Consider the following 19,561-nt stretch of genomic DNA (forward strand, 5'->3'; position numbering starts at 1 on the left):
ATCACAGGAATGAGGTGTGTTTCTCTAATTGTTCAGGGAGCCCTGCTTCAACTGGCTCTGAATTCTTTTCCCTCCTAACTCCAAGTTCAAGCAATTCTCCTAACTTTCCTATTTGCTTTTAAGTGGCAGTTTCATTTATTTATTTTTAATCAACTACAATGCGTTCCTTTATGTCAAGTGTTAAGAAATACTTTCTCCTGCTCAGAAATTTTAATCAAGAGGCATTATCTGTATAGTTTCTGTTTCCTTCCCAGTGGCAAATAATTCAAATGTTAACCCTTCTTTTGGAAATCAGTGGGGTTGAAAGGATCCTTCCTCTTTCAGGGCTAGTCTGTGCTCAGAATAAAAGAAACCATTTTAAGCAACATTATTTTAATAAAGCCAACATATGTGGGTCCCCCGTTACATATTTCCAGGGGTATTATTTTGCATGCACTCACCTGTGACTTAGGACTGACTTCTGAACCAATATCTATGAAAGTTAACAGGTTTAGAAGTTTAAGATTGTGCTGTCAGTCTAGTTCTATATTTTAAAATCCTGATATATAGGCAAGCTGTTAAATAACCCAATTCATGTATTTTGATAAACTGCAGTTCATGCTAGACCAAGAAGCACAATCTGAGCTTGGTGCATGAGGGGGAAAGGAAGAAAATGTGTTAGCCCTGGAACATCATGGCAGCCCAAGAAATTGCAGGTCTTATGAAAATCCACTGTGTACTCAATCTCAAAAACAAGGGTTTGTGATCCTATATGATTAGTGCCAGACATCTCAAAACATAAAATCATCATACCTACAAGTTAGCTGTGATCTTTCTTATACAAGTTCTTCTCTATCTGACCTTGAAAACTATCATACATACACCTGGGGATTCAAACTAATTGTCTTGAACACTGGATTACACAGTAATACTGGGTCATTACAATTAATGACAATTAATATACTCCATGATTATGAACTTGAAAGAAGATTGTGTTCTAGTATTTAACTGAATTTTTTAAAACCTGAAATTCTAAACATATTTACATTGAAACAGATTCCAATGTTTTAGTGGAATTTAATATAAAATGAATGCATTAAAAACCAACCTTGCTAAGGCTTGAGAAGTAGATTTTATAAATAGTTTGTTTGTATTTGTTCTCATTTTGTAGAGGACAGAAACAGCAATGAAAGACAATTAGCTACTTTAAATTCTGGAAAAGGCAAACTTTTAAACTGAATAAAAAACTTTTGCCAACTGGCCTGGTAAAAGATGTCCTGCCTCTTTAATCGAAGCTTAACAGGCTGTTGTTTACTTCGATGCCATAAAAAGCTTCACATTAAATCTCTGTTAGAGGGACTGGACATTTTCCTACAGGCCAGTCGCCGGTCCTAATATCTCTTTATACACCAACAGTAGCATGGTCCATATTGTGATCACTTTTAGGGAAACTCACCAAAAGACAAACAAGAAAACACTGACTTCTATTAAAACAGTAAGAATCTTGTTTTTAAAAATGTAGCGCTACTTAAAAGTTCACAGAAGGATTTTTGTTTTTAAATTGTATGTATTCAAAATATGGATTTTGAGGATGCTTCTTGTTTTGAAAGTGGAATATAAATTTATTTTAACCCTTTCTGTTCCCGTTTTCAATCTGCAGTAACAGGCACTAGGCTCTCTACAGGTAACTTTAATTAATTTAAACAGTATATAATAGTCCTAGTATAGTCTAGTAGAAATGACATTCTTCTGTTCTATAATTTATTCCTTAAAATGCAGATTCAAGGAAATCTTTGAACACTGTCTACACTCCAAGCATCCCTCAACCTGGGCACCAGTTACACATATACACAACAATATATAGGGTCATTGCTTAAACTTAAAGCTACTTAAGATGCAGTTGTACTTCACTTCCTTTGGTGTTCTTTCTTTGGCTAGACATCACAGTTACCCTAACATGTTACCAATTCTCTTTTCTCAGGTGAGCCTGAAATCCTGCCCTAAAAACTGTAGACCACAAAGTGACCAGATGGTTACTGAAGCAACAGATCATTTGTGAAATCAGTTGAGACAGATGAACAACATGGATTCTTTAAATCACAGCAGTGACTTACCTCCAAATGTATCTTCCAAAGGCAGAGATACTTTCTGTGTTATGAGGCACACCTTTACTTATTTGGAACAAGAGAGCTTTATCTCCACCCCTTCTAATTTTTTTTAACTGTTCACTGCCCCGAGAACAAAAGGTAGGCAGTGAAGCAGCAGCACACAGAAACAAAGGAATTTTTCTTGATGTAAGATACAGAGAAAAATATTTCTGGATACATAGTGTGTGGCTGGCTCAGTGAGATGTCTTTCTTTCCTTTTTTCTGCACTCCAGGTCTCTTATGCTCTCAAATCTAGACAGTTTGCATAATCTTTAGCAGCTACAGTATGTATGGTACAACACTGGACTACCCAATGCAGGAAACACTGGGACCCTTCTGTGATGCTCCGTAAGATGAACATCTCATTAAGGTGAGCACAGTCTTTGCTGTAGCTGTGGGACCCTCTGAATTCAGACTACATAGGTTAAAAGGCCACACTATAATTCTGAAGAATATAATGAAATGGAGAACAAATTAGAAATATTTAGAAGGTGCTCCTGTAAACGTTTCGCAGAAGTCTACTCCCTTGGGAAAATGCCATTGACTCAATAGTTTCGGCCTCATCATATATAACAAAAGAATCTACCCAGTCAAGGATGCTATGAACAAGAACATGCTGCCATGTTGGAGCCAACTCCAGGCAAGTGATGAACAGAGGTGGCTTGTCATTGCATCCTCTGCATAGCAACCTCAGTCTTCCTTGGTGGCCTCCCATGTAAGTAGTGACTATGGCCAACCCCGCTTAACTCTCAAACTCTGATGAGTTCAAGCTAAGCCTGACTATTCAAGCAACCTAAATAAAACCTGTTACTATTTAATGAATAGAAAAAAAGCATAGAGGTATTTTTACCAGCCAGTGATCCCAGACATATTTGTGAAAAATCACAGAAGACAAACCAGAGATTTGCTTCCCAAGGCATGGGCCAGAATCCAAAAAATAACACATGCTCTGAGACTTTTCAGGGCCACTCTTCTTAATGCAAACCATTTTGCTCGCCCACACCCACCCAATACCACCACCCTCCAGATTTGAGGACTTTCTGGAGTGGCATTTAATTTAGCATGAAAGAGAAAATGCAAAGACGTCAGCTGCTTCCATATGCATGCAAAGAAGTTATTTACATGTGCCCCTGCAGAACCTGGTGATGAGGCACATGTAAATATTGCTTCTATATCTGGCTAATGCAAGGCCTATATGCCAAACCCACTCAGCACAGTATTATCGCATGTGGTGACGTGCCTATATGAGAATCATTCCAGGGAATAACAGCCCCAGACAAGGAAGCTGTTTGATATTTCATATTTACTGTGAAATTGTTGGGACTAATTTGGACGCATGGAATTTTTTAATCATGCCCAGTGGTGTAATAGTTTTAATTAGTATTGTAATACATAATTATCACTGTGTACAAGGGTATTCTTTTATAATACAGAAGGCATTCTTACTTCTTACATAACCATATGTTAACATAATCTTTTGCATAAACTGAATAGGTAGCTCCACAAGCTGTTAACTCAATTTCCTCTTTGTAATTACACTAGACCTGCCCCCCTCCCAATTTGCAATCCCATTCAACAAATTGTAAAACTGCTTCAATCGTGTATGTTTACTTACAGAAACATTCTCACATGCTGGCATTCCCAGGAAGACAGCAGATTGATTTTATCAATTTTCATGGTACACTATGAGAAACTGTATGGTGGGGGGAGTAATGCCTTCACTGATACAACTCTCTCCTAACATGATATTATAAGCTCTTAGGAGCCTGCACAAACTATTGTCACTATATCTTCATACCTCTTTTAGGTGTTTCACAGTACTCTGATGACAATGTGCACGTTCACTTGGCCCCTCATCACCACTGGACAAACGCAAACTATTAGCCCTCATGGGGCCCCGTCTTGTTCCACCCAATAAGCTGAATGGCTTAAGCTACCTTTCCATCCATTTCTCAAAAACAGGATGCTTACTGTATAACAGCTCAAGCTCCTTATAGCATCTGAGGATTCTATTAGTTGTACATTTGTACAGTCTTGTGATATGCAGGATTAGGCATACTCTTTATCAGGGGGGGCACTCTGTTTTTAGTATGCCTATATAGTAAAAAATTTCAAAGCTTCTTTTTATCAGGATGACTTGGCAATTTCAACAACACATTTGAAAAAGTTAAATAACTGTAACCTCTATTTTCTGCACCATTCATCTAATAAAGCTTCATTGCTTTCATAAAAGAACCCTATTCATTATGAACATTTATGTCTTCCCGTGAGCGTGGATTAGACATAGATTGGGTTTTAAAACAAGAAACCTAGAAACCCCAGAAGTAGTTTTGTGTTCATTAGTAACTTGTCAAAAACAGAATTTTAATTATTGGCCAAGCTCCAGAACCTAATTATGGTAGGGGGAGGAGGGGAAATGGGTTAACTCTACTTTACAAGAAATTTAAAGTTCATCTTCATAGGAGGCAATTTTAAAAACTTGTGGTAAGAGGGAGACAAAACTACAGAACTTTAGAAATACTAGAAATCTCATGGAAGCGACATCAGAGGATGAAAACAAAATGCATGGATGAACCTAAACTTCAAGTTCTGAAAGGAATTTTTGTTTAAGCATAACATTTTCAATGTATACCAGTCTTCTAATAGTGATTTTTTTAAAGGAGTGGTAGGGTCACAGCTGAGTCCTGAAGTAAGTAGACAATAAGAATAATTTACTATAGTTGCAGCCTAATTGCCACTGGCAGTCTCAGATCCTTAACACAATGGAACTTTCTAGCTGTATCCCCTCATCTCCCTCAGGTATGAGGTGTGCAGTCAACAGAAGAAAATATCTCCCTTGTTTCTGCTCCCAGAGGAGTGCTGCATTTCACTCATAAACATTTTGCATCCCTAGAAGTATTTAATATATTGATGCAATCAAAAGGACTATGCATACATCCTTCATATATATTGTAACTATTTTGCAGCAGTGACATTTCAAGAGAACCTCCATATTGCACTATAGTCAATCCTAATTTTAAGTAGTTTTGAAAGTTGACACATATCCCACCATTGAAAATATGCTATTGATTCCCTAATTTTCTCTTTTGCAAATAGTTTGCATCAAATTCCCAAATTACTTATTCCTGTTCATATTATTTTAAAGAGTAGTTGCAAAACCGTAGAAATATCTGAAAAATTCATATATGCACATGAAACATGCATGCAACCAGTTTAGATTGTGAACTACAATAGAGAGAAAAAGTTTCCAAAGCAGCAGTTTAATTACACTAATGTTATCACAGTAAAAGTAATTATGTTTTAATGGGTATGTACTGTGTTTACCCCATCACAGTATGAAAGAGCATCTATCATTGAAATAAGCAACTGAATTCCATTTTAATACAGCTCTTAACATCTGTACAATTGAATACTTGCAACCATGATGTTAAATAAAGTCACAGTTTCCATAAACATAGCTGTAGCTAAAACTGCAGCAATATTCTTCCTATAAGCTCTGCAGTTAAACAGCTCTTTAATGCAACAAAGATATTATAAATAGAAATCAAAATCAAAAACTAGCATAAAATGATTATATTAATTTTATTTAATGTGCCCATTCTCTACTTTCAGGAAATAGAAATTTTATATTGTGGTGCTTAAAAGAAGAACATGTGAATATTGTTCTAAAAATCCATCCTATCCACAAACACGGGAAATATTTTAGAAGTTCCAGTTATCAAAAAATGAGGATTTATAAAAATGTTGTTATCATCCATAATGCAAGATGGGAATTTCAAATTGCTGTTGTTTACTTTCAGTCGAAATGTGGTATAGAAGGGAGTTGTTCCCCAAAAGGCTCTGGAGACTTCAGGCATATTCACCATTTGTCTTACCTAAAAGGGTCGCCAGTTAATTATGCCATTCCAATTATGCCACAAATACTGCTCAGTTAAATATACCTTTGATCATGTGGTGGGCTTGGTCAAGGCCTGCAGCCCTAGGACACTCATTGCCACATGTGATATACAGTCAGCTTTCCTCCTGCTCCCAGTCCACTCCAAGGATTTCTGTCTATTGGGTTTTAAATGCCAGGATTCTTGGTATGTGGACAAGGCTAAGCCTATGGAATGCACAGCCTTTGAGACCTTTACCTTTCAGGAATTTCCCATGAAAGTCAGGGCTAACACCCCCCATAGCACACACTACTTGAACTATATCATTTTAGTCAGACCAGCTGGTAGCTTTGCCCATTGGGAACACCTGGCAGTATTTCAGGCCCTGATAGGGGAGTTGAGGGTTCTTCTGGTCCATCATAAGACTGAGGTTTATGAGTCTGAGTCTGACCAAGGGTCCCAGATAACTTATTTGGGCATCCAACTGAATTCTATGGATGGGACTTCCTACTTGCCAGAGTACAAGCTTTTAGCACTGCAGTCTCTTATCACACTGACCTTGGCATGCACCAAATGTAAACTGAAGTCTGCATTGTGGTCACACTGAGCATTGCCTTCTGTATGCACCTGGCATGAGCCATGGTGCGCACCTCCATGCCCAACATCACAAGTGAATAACCAAGGGAATAAAAGAAGACCTCAAGGTATGGCTGCCTTTCTTTCAGAGTGTAATGGGTTCACCATTTGACAAAAACCACTTTGAGCAACAGCATCCAAATTCAATCTGATACAGCAGGATTTGGGGTGTATTACAACAGCAGTTGGTGTTCTAGACAGTGACCTGCTTCTGGGGCAGAAGAGTAGAACCTTACTTTCCTAGAATTATTTCCAATGCTCATGGTGACTGTTATCTGGCAGGATCAGTCCAGGAACAAGAGGTTCAGGTTCTGGTGAGACAACCAGGTGGTTGTAAGGGTAGTAAATAAGCAGATGTCATGAGTAGAGTTGGTTATGCACCTTGTATGCAGGTTTGTTCTTGTATACCTGTTTGATAATATAACATTTTCAGCTCACCCCATAGCAGGCATTAATAACAGCACTGTAGATGCCTTGTCTAGCCTTCAGGAGGGCAGGTTTTATATACTGGCACCACAGGTGAACAGCTATCCATACCAATTTTCCAAGGAGCTCTGGGAACTTGGGAATATGCCACGATGCAGGGTGTATTTCAATCAGTTGTCCTTTCTACCTTTCATTCCTACTCTTCAGCAACCTTGGCCTTCTTCGCAGGTGTGGGGGGTCCAGATGCCTGGTCAATATCAAAGGAGCTGGTCTTCCAGTATATGGCCCACTTGCAAGAGCAGAGCCTTGCACTCAGAACCATCAAGGGTCACATGGCCACCAGTTCATTCTTTAGCAAGGTCTATAACTTTGCTGACCTATGCAGCAGCTTCACAGCTTAAAAGGCAGTGGAAAGGTTGAGGAGACTCTCCCCCAGAGCACCATACTCACAGAGGCCTCTGACATGGCTTGTGCAGAAATTGTGCTGCTTTCTATACAAGGCTGTTCTCATTGAAGCAGCATTCACGCTAACCTTTTGGAGGCCCTGAGCATCAGGGAACTAGTGGTAAACTCTAAAAGGGGCACAGTCGACCATTGCCCTGGGACGCAAGAAGTTTCATCCAGGAGGGAAGGAATTCCCCTGACCATCAGGAGGTCTAAGACCAACCAGCAGGCATGAGGGACTCAATTTCAGCTAAGCCCATAGGTGGGGAGTCCTGTGCCCAATGCAGGCCACAAAGGCTTTTCTACAAGTGTTGCTCCACAGGCCAGGCCTACCCCTCACAAGATATCCATTTGCTGGTGTTCTGTGGTGTGGCATAACAGTATTTGGCCTTCTTCTAAGAGACTGCAAGCCCATTCCTTTTGAATTGGGACAGTGATCACGGCTACCAAATTAGGGGATTGCAGCCATCATGCATTCAGGCCATTGGGTGATGGTGCTCTGAAACATACAGAACATACATCTGGTTTTACCTGGCTACTGATTTTTAATTGTGACCTATTCAATGTAGGGTGCTAGGACAAGTCAGTTTGGATCTGCAGGCATAGTACTGTGCACTGGGCAGAATCTGCACAGTTGCATCTGGATGCAGCAGGAACTTTGGCCTGGAAGATGTGTTGCAGATCATTTGGTTCAGCTCCAGAGGAATGAGATGGGACATCCTACTAACTATTATATGGCCTCATATGTGGCACCACCAACCCCTGGACTTGCTGGTGATACAACTGAGCAGAAATTACTTAGGAGTCCACATGGGTATTGGCTTGGCATGCCAGGTCAAGGTAAATCTGTGAGTGTTAAGGGGGGAGACTCCAGCAACAGCCATCTTCTGGTCTGATTGGCTGGAGCAGCACCCTTGGCAAGGAGCTGGGGTTCATCAACTGGCAATCAAGTTAGTCAATACCAGGATTTGTTTGCCCCTTACTGTACCAAGGCTTTTTATAGCAGTAACCAATAAAGTTATGGCAAAATTAATTTCAAAACTGAGTTGTGTGTGTTACTGAACTACTGCTGCAGGAGGGGTCCCTTGTCTTCATTGCTATCTCCCTTCCCCTAGGTATTCGGCCATTGTAGCAACCTAAAATAAAGGTGTGTTATATTCCTGAAAAACAAAAGGCAAGTGAAGTAATGCCCAGTTTGTGTCATGTGATTTGATGGCAGCTATATTAGCTGAATAGAATCCTAATTATATATCATGTATGCCCACAATGGTGAGCCCACCATATATGGCCAGATAACTCTATCCTTCTTCCACATACACTGACTCAGCAGCAACATAAAAGGAGAATGACAGAACATTAAAGGAGAAGTTTGACAGAACTTGAAAGTAATCATTTTATAATATCATGGAATATAATACATTATATACATGCTGCACAGTAATTCTCCTGCACACTAATAGACATTGCCCTTGTTGAAAAAGACAGTACAAGCGGGCCTCTGTACCAGGACAAAGTTCAAGTGTTGCTTGCTTTATCCTGTATACATCATAGGACCATTCAGAGGTATAAAGAACTACTTTGTCTGCTGTTGAAGAAAGCAGCTGTTATAAACAGCTATTCCTTGGTGCTTATTACACCGTGATGGACAAAACATTAATGAATATCAGAAACATTTACCACACATGCATTCATATATTTGGGGACCATCCCAGCCAAGTGAACCAGCTTGATGGGCTCCATGTTTAATAGGCCCATGAAAAATTAATAATAATGATAATGATAATAATGATAATAATAACAATGATAATAATAATAATTTTTAAAAAGCAGGATTGAACACAGAAAGTTCAGAACCAATTCCACATCTGCTACACATCACTACTGTCTTCTGTCTCAATAAAACAAACACATCCATTGGTTTATGACAAAAACACACATGGAAATGTACAGAATGTTATGGAAACAATCAGAAAAAAGCTAGAGTATGAAGTGAATACATGCTGAGGTTAATCAAAGACAAAATGGCACTGTGACCTTCAAAAGTACACAAAGTGGAGAGTCAGTTCAAACGCAAGTCTCCTGTACTTATGAACAGCGAGTGCTTGAAAGAACATCAAACTCACTTGATAAGGATGTACACCGGCTTGCATTTCATTTGAAATAAATGTCACTGATTACTTATTCCAGGTAATCATTTCTAATACAATATCAATGTATCTGATTCTCAATGTGGCCAACACTGTGTCTACTTAAATCTGGATTGGAAAACTTTTCTTTTCTTTTTTTTAAGTCACAACCACCAAAAAACACTTAGGGGTGTAACCCTCCAACATGACAGAAGCAATGTCTGCAGCCAGGGAAATCAAAGACAAAACACTGTGGGATGGTTAAATAAGCTGCAAATCCTTAAATAAGTCCTTAAATAAGGACTTGCAGGGTTCTATGATTTATTAAGGAAAATCTATACTAATGATGTCACCAACATTCACAATTATTACCTGCTTCAGTATATAAAACGGCCAGCTTATTATACTCAGCTGTACTACAAATCAAACCCTGCTTTCCGCATAAACTTATTTCTGTATGGAACATAAAAAAATAAGATCCTATACCTGTGCAGTAACCATTCAGACAGCAAGATGCCAAGAAAGAGGCATTTCTAGAGATGCATACAAGTAAAAGCCTGGAAACCAATGAGGGCCCTGGAAAGGGCTCCATCCCCCTAACCATGCCTACCCAACAGAAGGGGAAAGAAGCAAAAGATTATTCTCTCGCCATCACCAAAGTGAGCCTGCTACCCTAGGCCCAACTTTGTATGGAGCAGTCGTTTTGCTTGTAGTGGTGGTGGCTCACCCATCTTGCACAGTCTGGGAGCAGCTGGCTCACTCACCTCAGCTCACCTGTCCCATCCCAGGCCTGGATAGCCCAGTTGCCCATGGCAGCAGCTATTCCACCCCACATGGGGAAAGGGCCACCAGGAGCTGAAAAAAGCACTGGCTTATGTTAGTGGCCCCAGTGGGGGCAGCCTCATAGCATTTTTCCTGGTAGCCTTAATAGCCAACCTACCCCAAATGCATACACATGATTACTGTTATCACTTTTTGCTCAATTAAAGTGCCATTAAGTACTGTGAATGTCATAAGAGCATGAAACCTACAAGAAAATGCCATGCTTCATGACAGACAGATTAGTCATTTCACCAGTGCTTAAGATTATAAAATCAGATTACATATTGGTATCCCTCATGATATATAGGTAATTTACAGCATGTGATTTCGTATCATAGTGTTTGAAAAAATACATTTTCATACTCCTCTGTTTGTCAACATAGTCATTGAATAAAGAGTTTTAATACATGAGCTACAGAAATTAATAGGGAAATGCAATCATAACATATTTGTAAAAGTATTTAGAGCCTCTTGTGGCGCAGAGTGGTAAGGCAGCCATCTGAAAGCTTTGCCCATGAGGCTGGGAGTTCAATCCCAGCAGCCGGCTCAAGGTTGACTCAGCCTTCCATCCTTCCGAGGTCGGTAAAATGAGTACCCAGCTTGCTGCTGGGGGGTAAATGGTAATGACTGGGGAAGGCACTGGCAAACCATCCCGTATTGAGTCTGCCATGAAAACGCTGGAGAGCGTCACCCCAAGGGTCAGACATGACTCGGTGCTTGCACAGGGGATACCTTTACCTTTAAGAGTATTTAGAAACATGCACAAGTTGAGAGAGAACAACCCTTGCTTCCCTGCTAGGAGCCCTGATTACCTCCCATGGCTACTGCTGCAAGAGAGAGAAATCTGCACCTGCCGGTGTCCCCTGGGTCCTAGCATCCATTGCATTCCTGGTTGCAATGGGCTTTCTTGCTATCTTATCTGTAATATCACCAGAAATTAGCAAAGCATGTTGAATGATCCCATGTCATTTTCTGAGATTTTTAAGCTGTATGTTTTAAAATATTAGAAGCTAAGAAGCTCCAGACAGTGTCACTTAAAGAAAGCAATACTTGTGGAAGGTTTTCCATTCTATCAGTTCTTACAAAAAAAAAAAAAAAAGTTAACTGTTTCCAAACAGTGCAGTCTTCCTTTTCAGTGCTGGAGTGCGAATATGACTTAAGGATTGCAGAGACTGCCAAATGGCATCTGTTTCAACATGGTGAAGCTTTACTGCCAGCACACACAAAAGCCTAGAGAGAGGGATTCATAGATCTGACATATAAAAGAATAATATAATTCAATTGATGTAATGCTGAAATCAAATTAAATGGAGTTTGATCAGAATTTCTAGACCTCTACAATAAAATCAGAGTCCAGTAGCACCTTTAAGTAGACCTTTACAAAACCTAATATATATTTGTTAGTATATTTGCTCTGAAAATATTTTTATAGTCAAATTGCTCCTCCTTTTTTCCTCCTTAGTATTCAGTTTCTAGTTTACTGGAAATAACCTGGAGAAAAATGGAGGGAGGTCTGTAGATTTTATTGGCTGGATTAGCTAGAACAGGCCTCAACCAAGCACCATTTTGCAGGCCCTGCATAGCAGAGGTAGTTCCATCAGAGCCTGGGTCTCAATTGGCAGCTCATTCCACAAGGCTGGGGTCACAGCCAAAAAGGTCAGATGCACTTCCATCAAACCAGGAACCACCAACATCTTGGTACCAGAAGATCTTTAAGTTCTTTGGGGGCGTACTGAGAGACTCTCTGGTCCCAGACTGTATATAACCTTGAAGGTTAAGTGCAAAACCTTAAATTTGATCTGGAATTAAACCAGCAACTAATTAGGCTCCTGGAGGGTAAATAGTATATGGGCTCTCCATGGTGTCCTTTTGAGGACCTGAATAGTTGCATTTTGTACCAGCTGCACTTTCCAGGTCAAGTCTAAGGGGACGCTGGTGTAGGCTGTGTGCCAATTGATCCCCATACTTGGCTAAATATTGGAATCTCTGCACTCCTTTAAGACTATTTGGTAAAAATATTGTTTGAAATCAATTTGTAATTGAATGATATGATTAACTAAGATTCAGAGTCACTGAGGAATACAGATTATATTGTTGAAAACAAGCTTAAAAGAAGCCGGGGCTCGTTTTGACTCAGCTTTGCCTTTAATAAATACCATAGAACTCTTTGAAGACACAGCTATTGTCAGCTTGGTTTATTTTATTTTCTGGCTCTAGGGGTGGAAAAATGCCTGGCATGCTACATTCATGATATCAGCCTCCATTGTAAGGGAGGCATTGAAGACCACTCCCAAATTCCTGATGGAGTGTGAACTTGTCAACTGCACTCTATAAAGTTGGGGAAGATACACTTCCTCTTCTGGCCTTTTCCTCCCTAATCCCGGGACCTCCATCTTCTTGGGGTTAAGTTCCAGACAGCTCTGCTGGAGTGATTCTGTCACAGCCTCCAGACACCAGGCTAATGAATCCAGGGGTGTATCTGGCTGGCTGCTCATTAGCAGATAGAGCTGGATGTCATCTGCATACTGGTGGCACCCAAGCTCATACCTCCAGGCCTGCTATGCAAGAAGGTGCATGAAGATGTTGAATAACACTGGGGAGAGAACTGCATCCTGGAAAACACTGCAAAGGAACTCAAAGCAATATGATTGCTTCTTCCCAACCGCTACTCTCTGTCCTTGACTTTGAAGGAAGGATAGCAGCAGTAAGGCTAGTCCCTATATCCTCATGTCAATGAGGTGGTGAACTAACAGATTAGTGTCTGCTAGGTCAAACACTGCTGCGAGGTCTAACAACATAAGCAGTGCTGACCCACCATGGTCCAGCTGTCTCTGGAGGTCATCCGTCAGGACAATCAGAGTTGTATCCATTTCCTGGCCAGACTGGGCTGGAATGGATCCAGGACTGATGCTTCATCTAGGTATGTTTGTAGTTAATCTGCAGCTACCTGTTCAGACCATCTTCCCCAGAAACATCAGATGTAAGACAGGGCAGTAGCTGGTGGAGTCTCATGGATCTTGTAAAGGATTCTTCAGTACAGGTCAAACAACTGCATCCCTTAGGCTAGTGGTCCCAAATCCCTGGTCCGGGGACCGGGACCAGTCCGTGGATCAGTTGGTACCAGGCCACGGATCCTCCTCGTCCTCCTCCCCGGCTACTGCCTTGGGGGCTGCCCTGCCACTCTGCCGCCGGCTCACCTTTGGTGCTTTCCAGCGGCCACCATGGCTGGGGCTCCCCGTCAGCATCGCACTGCACAGCTGATGCTGGCAGCACCCCCCAGCGGGCAGTGGGAAGTCAGGGGCACCAGCGGGAAAGCAAGTGGAGCAGGGGCTCAGGCGGCGACGTCTCTTGGTAAAAGACTACCCCACCTCCGGGCCTCAGTAAAATTGTCAAGCGTTGACCGGTCCCCGGTGATAAAAAGGTTGGGGACCACTGCCTTAGGCTCCCCAGAATGTCCTTGAAGACATTCCCTGTTAGTCTCTATTTACTATTTGTAGAGATAATGTAATTCTGTTGTACAAATTTTGTGTTGTACAAAAACAGTTATAGAGGCTGTAGCTGACTCACCTTCCATTATATGGAGAATTGTTATGGCTTATGCTGTACGTTTAGGCCACTTTTAGAATATATGACCCAAAAAGGTATTTTAGTGTCTGGGACATCCAGCCCTGACAGGAGGCAGCACCAGGAAGGACAATATGCAGGAGGCAGTGTTGAGGCAGTGAGGTAGAGTTATGACACAGCAGTAGCAGCGGGACAGTTTGACACAAAGGGAGTTCTTGTGAAAAAATGGAGTTGGACTCACACATCCACCAATGTTTGAGAAGAACTACACTGGCCCAAAGCTTGACTGCATGCCATTAATGTACCTCCCTTTTCCTTGCCTGCACACCAAGAAATGTGCCAAGAAATGCTTGTCAACACCACTTCCTTATGTAGGTCAGCATATGTATTCAAATTATGATGTTCAAGAGTGTTACCTCATGAGGCACGTGAAATAGTGCATGGTGTCTGATTTGATCAGTTTCCTATATGGAGATTAGGTTATGGTGCACCTCAGTCAACTGAAAAATACTGAGATCACATTAATCCTGCCTCCCTCTTTGCTAGAGCCTAATCTAAATAAACCTGGCCTAAATAGGGTTGCCAACCTCCAGGTGGTACCTGGGGACCTCCCACTGTTATAATTCATCTTCAGATGACCAAGATCAGTTCCCCAGAAGAAAATGCCTGAAGCATTGATAGCACTGTACCCGGCTGAGGTCCCTCCCCTCCCCAAACCTCACCCTCTCCAGGCTCCACCCCCATGCATTTCTCAATCCAGAGCTAGCAACCCTAGGGCTAGAAAATAGCCCCCCCCCAACAACTGCAGCATGAAACAGGTGACAATTTGGGAGGAGTATAAAAAAAATTACTTGGCTCTGAATTTATCACTTAATTCTACACAGCTTTTGAAGGGAAGGATGGCAGATAAATGCACTCCAATAGCACCCCAAAGTGAGGAGACAATTTAAAACCTACAAATGCCAAAATTGATTGTTCAGGAGGATCTCCAGGGAACAACAGGATGCTGGCTAATTAACTTTCCAAATTAATCCTCAGTTCTAACCCTGAACATGAGACAATCGCAGTGCACAAAGCTTTGGAAGATTATCAAATGCCAAGCTTCTACAATAATATTTAAACAAATTTACCTTGATTATTTTCATAATCAACCATCTAACTAGAATTTAAAACTGAGGTGTCATCTTTAATGTCAGTTAGGGTTACCAGGCATGGCATGGCAATCAGCAGATGGGGAGGACAGGAATATGGGGGTACTTTCATTGGTGGCATTGTGATTCCAATCTGGAAGTGACATCCATTGTCTCTAGTAGAATCATAGAGTGTCCAGCTCCTAGAAAGGGCTGATGTTATTTCTAGGTATTTCCCAGAAGTGATGTCACAGGGCGGGGCTGATACCTATTTGTTGCTTATTTGTGTCCTGCTGCCCTCAGAGAGAGAGCAGGAAACAGGAGCTGGGAACAGGGAATCTCCCATCCACAGGACAGGCTTGGCAGTCCTAATGTCTGTTAATAAATTTCTCCCCGTTTCTTAAATAAGTGTTTGACATACATTAAAATGTGCTATTATTCCATTCCAGTATTGGGAACTATCTTTTTTTCCCCTTCCTTTTTTAATTGTTATAATATGTATAAAACTAGCCTCGAAGCCCACTTAAGTCTTAAATGCAGTGGGCGCTAGCAGCTGAAAAGGGGGTGGTAGGAGGCCACTGGAGGCGTAGAGTGGCCTCCTGCCCCCTCACCCACCTTCGAGCCTTGAAGGTGGTGGTGCAGAGGTTTGTCAGTGTTGGTGCTGGCAGGAAACATGGGCAGCTGCCACCTTATCTGTAACCCAGCAGCCTGCCCGGTGTGTCCTTGGCGGTGGCAGCCCCTCTGAGGGCCCTTCATGGGCGGTGGCTCCGGATTGTGTGCGGCGGTGCTAGCAACCCTGCATAGGGGCTGACCCAATCAGGGTGCAGCCAGCGAGATTTGAGCTTGGATACGTGCTGGGGGCCAGACAGGCTCCACCCCCTGGCCAGTTTCTATAATATTAAGAGGACCCATGGATAAGGATGATTGCTTCTACACAAGGATTTTTCTACACATGGATGCTGGGATACCTATGTTATTTGGGGGGGGGGGGAGGATCCACATGACTTTGTGCTCATTCTGAGCACGGCTCATGGATGTCCTAGATTTTCCTCTTTGAGCCTCAACAAAGATGGCTTTGATCCCGCTCACTGGGAAAAGAACAAGGCAGCTGCAGGCAGGGCACCATTTGCATCACCAGTACAGAATGGAAGAAGCTAAGCTCCCCCTTTAAAATGGCAAAACTCTGCTCTGCACATCTTCTCCCTCATTAGCCATTTAAGGGGCTTTCTTGTTTCCTCCCCTCAGTGTTGTTTCATACTGTGATTCAGCTGGGAAGAGGGGAGTGGTTGGAGGTCACAGAGGCTGGGTGTGTGATTGTTGGCTGACTGGTGCTTCTGTGCCAATTCAACAGAAGGAAAGGGGGTGTCAGCAACAAATGGAGCAGGGATAGGACAGGGAGATGTCATTCCAACCCATGCCACTCACAGCTGCTTCTGCAGGAGGCTTCCTTCCCATGTGATAGCAGCCTAAGATATTTTTACATTTGAGCTCTTTTGAAAAAGTTAAATTTAGTATGTTAAAAAAAAAATCAGCTCCCAAGCCCTCAGACAGCTGACTTCACTACAAAAGAGAAAGGATTTTTTTACAGATTCTGTCAATCTTCCTAGCTATTCCATCTTAATTATTAAGTACGCTCAAATCTAATGCACACTCATATGAGGAGGCCATCTTGGTGTACACACAGTTGATTGATTTGTTTGGTCCCTTGGCTAAGCCTGTTGCCTCCTCCTGTTCTAGACCTTCATCTTGGTTTGACTCAGAATGTCAAAAGGAGAAGAAAAGATTGAGGTCTCTTTTTAGAAAATCTCGCATCTCTAATGACTCAGACTTGTTGAAAAATTATTTTGCACAGAAAAAGTCTTTTCAAGTTATTACTGAGACAAAAAAGGTTGCTTTTTTTTTTTGAAAAAATATGCTCAAATACTCTATGTTCAGATTGCAATTTGCACCTTTGAATACCTGGAAAATTTCAGGAGTTTTTCCAAATGTTCAAAAATGTCTCGAGTCAGCAGCAAGAATTGTTTTCACAAGGCTTTTCATCAGCCTTCCTCTCCCCAAAATAATGTTCTGCTGGAATAAGAAAATTAACTTACAAAACAGATTGTTTTTTGATTACTGATGAGCGCCTTTTCCCAAACTAATCACTGAAGACTGAATTACCTGGGACCTTTGCAAGGCAGAAGCACTTGCCTGGGGGACTTTGCATTCAAATAGGGCTGCATTTAAACTGGGCTGTTGTGGAGGCTTACTCCCCAGCAAGTATGCATCGAATTGTGGGTTTTGGTAGCAATCCTAATGAAGTCTACTGAGAACTAAATCCCACTGAACCTATTAAGGTTTAGTTCCAGGATAGTGTGCTCAGCGTTGTGTCTTCAGTGCATTAGTCAGTAGGAACACAGTCCTACAAAGTACTTGAAATAAATTGATGAAGAGTTCCTTAGCCTTGGGGGGGGGGGTCTTTTTAGAAATATGGAGCAATTCTTTAAAAGAAAAGAAGGATTCCTGGCTGTGACGAACAAAGAGTAAGGAGACTTGGAAAAATGCCACTGACTGGTGAATGCCACCAAATGTACCGGCGCAAAAGCTGCACATAGAACGTAATTTAGCTTCTTTTAAATGAGATATATCATGATGACCTAAGATAAGTAATGAAGCATGCGTAATCCACAGTTTTCCAGCCAGCTGAATGTTCCAAAGGCAAAGCTACAATACTTATCATTTTGCATTGGGAGCAAATCTTTGCAGTGATCAGGCTCAATGGAACAAAAATAGGTACTTTTGATTTTTTTCCCCTTTTTTCTTTTTTTCCACAGCTATCAGCATCGTTATCGATTATGCCTCTCAAGGCAACTTGGGCTAACTTGAGGGTTCGTTGTCAAATATGTCTAGGTTGCACCACTTCAGAATACTAGTCAAGGAGTCATACTGTTATATTCTACTACACATAAAGCAACTATACATCTACAGAAAACTAACCTGTCAGGGACAGGCTAGACTCACACCTTGTCATTACAGATGTTTCTATCTATGTCTGGGGTCCCCAGTATGGTGATTGCCAACACCTTTCCTAGCACCCACCTACTGTTTTTAGGAATGTGGATGGGATTTCTCCCTAGCAGTGCCTCTGACTAGTCACTAGAGATTTGATTGGCTGTGCAGTTTCAGTTGCAGCCACCAGCACAGTGTTGTCAATCCTCTTTCCAAGTGTATCTTTTTAAACCCTTTCTCCTCTGCACTTGGGCTTCCTCTGTGTCTGTGGCTCCACTTCCTGCAGCAGATATTTGGTGGTTAGCCTCACGTCCTGGCAGCCATTTAGTAGTTGAGCTCGCCATGTTGTATCAGAATTCCAAAAGCACCCACAGGCTCAAAAAGGTTCAAGATCCTTGGGCTGCATAGAAAAAAAAGTTTTGCTTGCAACAGCATTCGTTTGAGATTCTGCCTTCAGTCTAAAATAATTCAGACCTAATACAGTGTTATCACCCCTGTGAGGACTGACCTTCTAGGAGGAAGAGATGGTTTTTATACCCCACTTTTCTCAACCAGGAGTCTCAAATCAGTTTATAATTGCCTTCCCTTCCTCTCCCCACAAAGGGTAGGTGGGGCCGAGAGAGCTCTGACAGGACTGCGAGAGCAGCACTATCAGGGATATGATGAGTACAAGGTCACCCAGCTGGCTGCATGTAGAATCAAACATGGCTCATTAGATTAGAAACCACTGCACTTAACCACTACACCAGTGGTTCTCAAGATGGGGGTCGCAACCTCTCGAGGGGTTATTCAGCCCTTTCCCGGGGGCACGACGGCATGGCGCTGGCCTCCTCCGCATCACCTTGGAGCTCACCAAGGCTGCAGGGAGGAGGCCAGCACCGTGACAAGCAGGAGCGGCAGCAGGATCAGCATGGCACTGGCTTCTTCCACACCACCTCAGGTATCTGCCTGTCAGGCCTTTAAACATAGGATTCTGCGCATCACTGAAGATGCTGCTATGGCTGTAGCATCCAAGGTGGCATCTGCAGTAAAGGCTGCTGCCTTAACTAACCTATTTAAGCCCTCCATAACTCTGGGGCTGGTATCCAGTATAAGCTGCATTACCTTTTTAGCCCACGCCATGCCCATTCTTGACATTATTGATAAAGTATTACAGGCCCTGATACTCATTGCCATATCCTCGTAAGCTATTTTAAGGGAGGCATCTGCTTTTCTCTCAAATAAGTTTCTAAGGCAGTCTTTTTCAACCAGGGTTTCCTTGACAACCCTGGAAGGGTTTTCTGAATATTTGGTTAATGTCAACCTCCCATGACCGCTCCCAAAATGGCCAATAATAGGCCTGGAGGGGGCTGGAAGAGAAGGAGCCCTGGCAGAGTATGTACAAAGTTATACTTCTCAACCATATTCTGCACAATCTTGCCACT

The 19,561-nt window shown here is 41.9% G+C and overlaps 1 protein-coding gene across 20 annotated transcripts in view; it reads right to left on the reverse strand.

Moving 5' to 3' along the window:
* The window catches only part of ATP2B2 (ATPase plasma membrane Ca2+ transporting 2), a 658,100-nt gene that overhangs the window by 260,927 nt on the left and 377,612 nt on the right, over positions 1 to 19,561 (reverse strand). The window contains exon 1 of one of the 20 annotated variants that reach the window (XM_077325698.1): positions 2,094 to 2,152. The exons of the other annotated variants lie outside the window; for them this stretch is intronic. The gene's annotated coding sequence lies outside the window, so the exon portion shown is untranslated. Of the gene's footprint in view, positions 1 to 2,093; positions 2,153 to 19,561 lie in introns of those variants that run through there. 20 annotated transcript variants of the gene reach the window in all.

The sequence above is a fragment of the Paroedura picta genome, chromosome 3 (genome assembly GCF_049243985.1).
Source record: "Paroedura picta isolate Pp20150507F chromosome 3, Ppicta_v3.0, whole genome shotgun sequence".
Lineage (NCBI taxonomy): Eukaryota > Metazoa > Chordata > Lepidosauria > Squamata > Gekkonidae > Paroedura > Paroedura picta.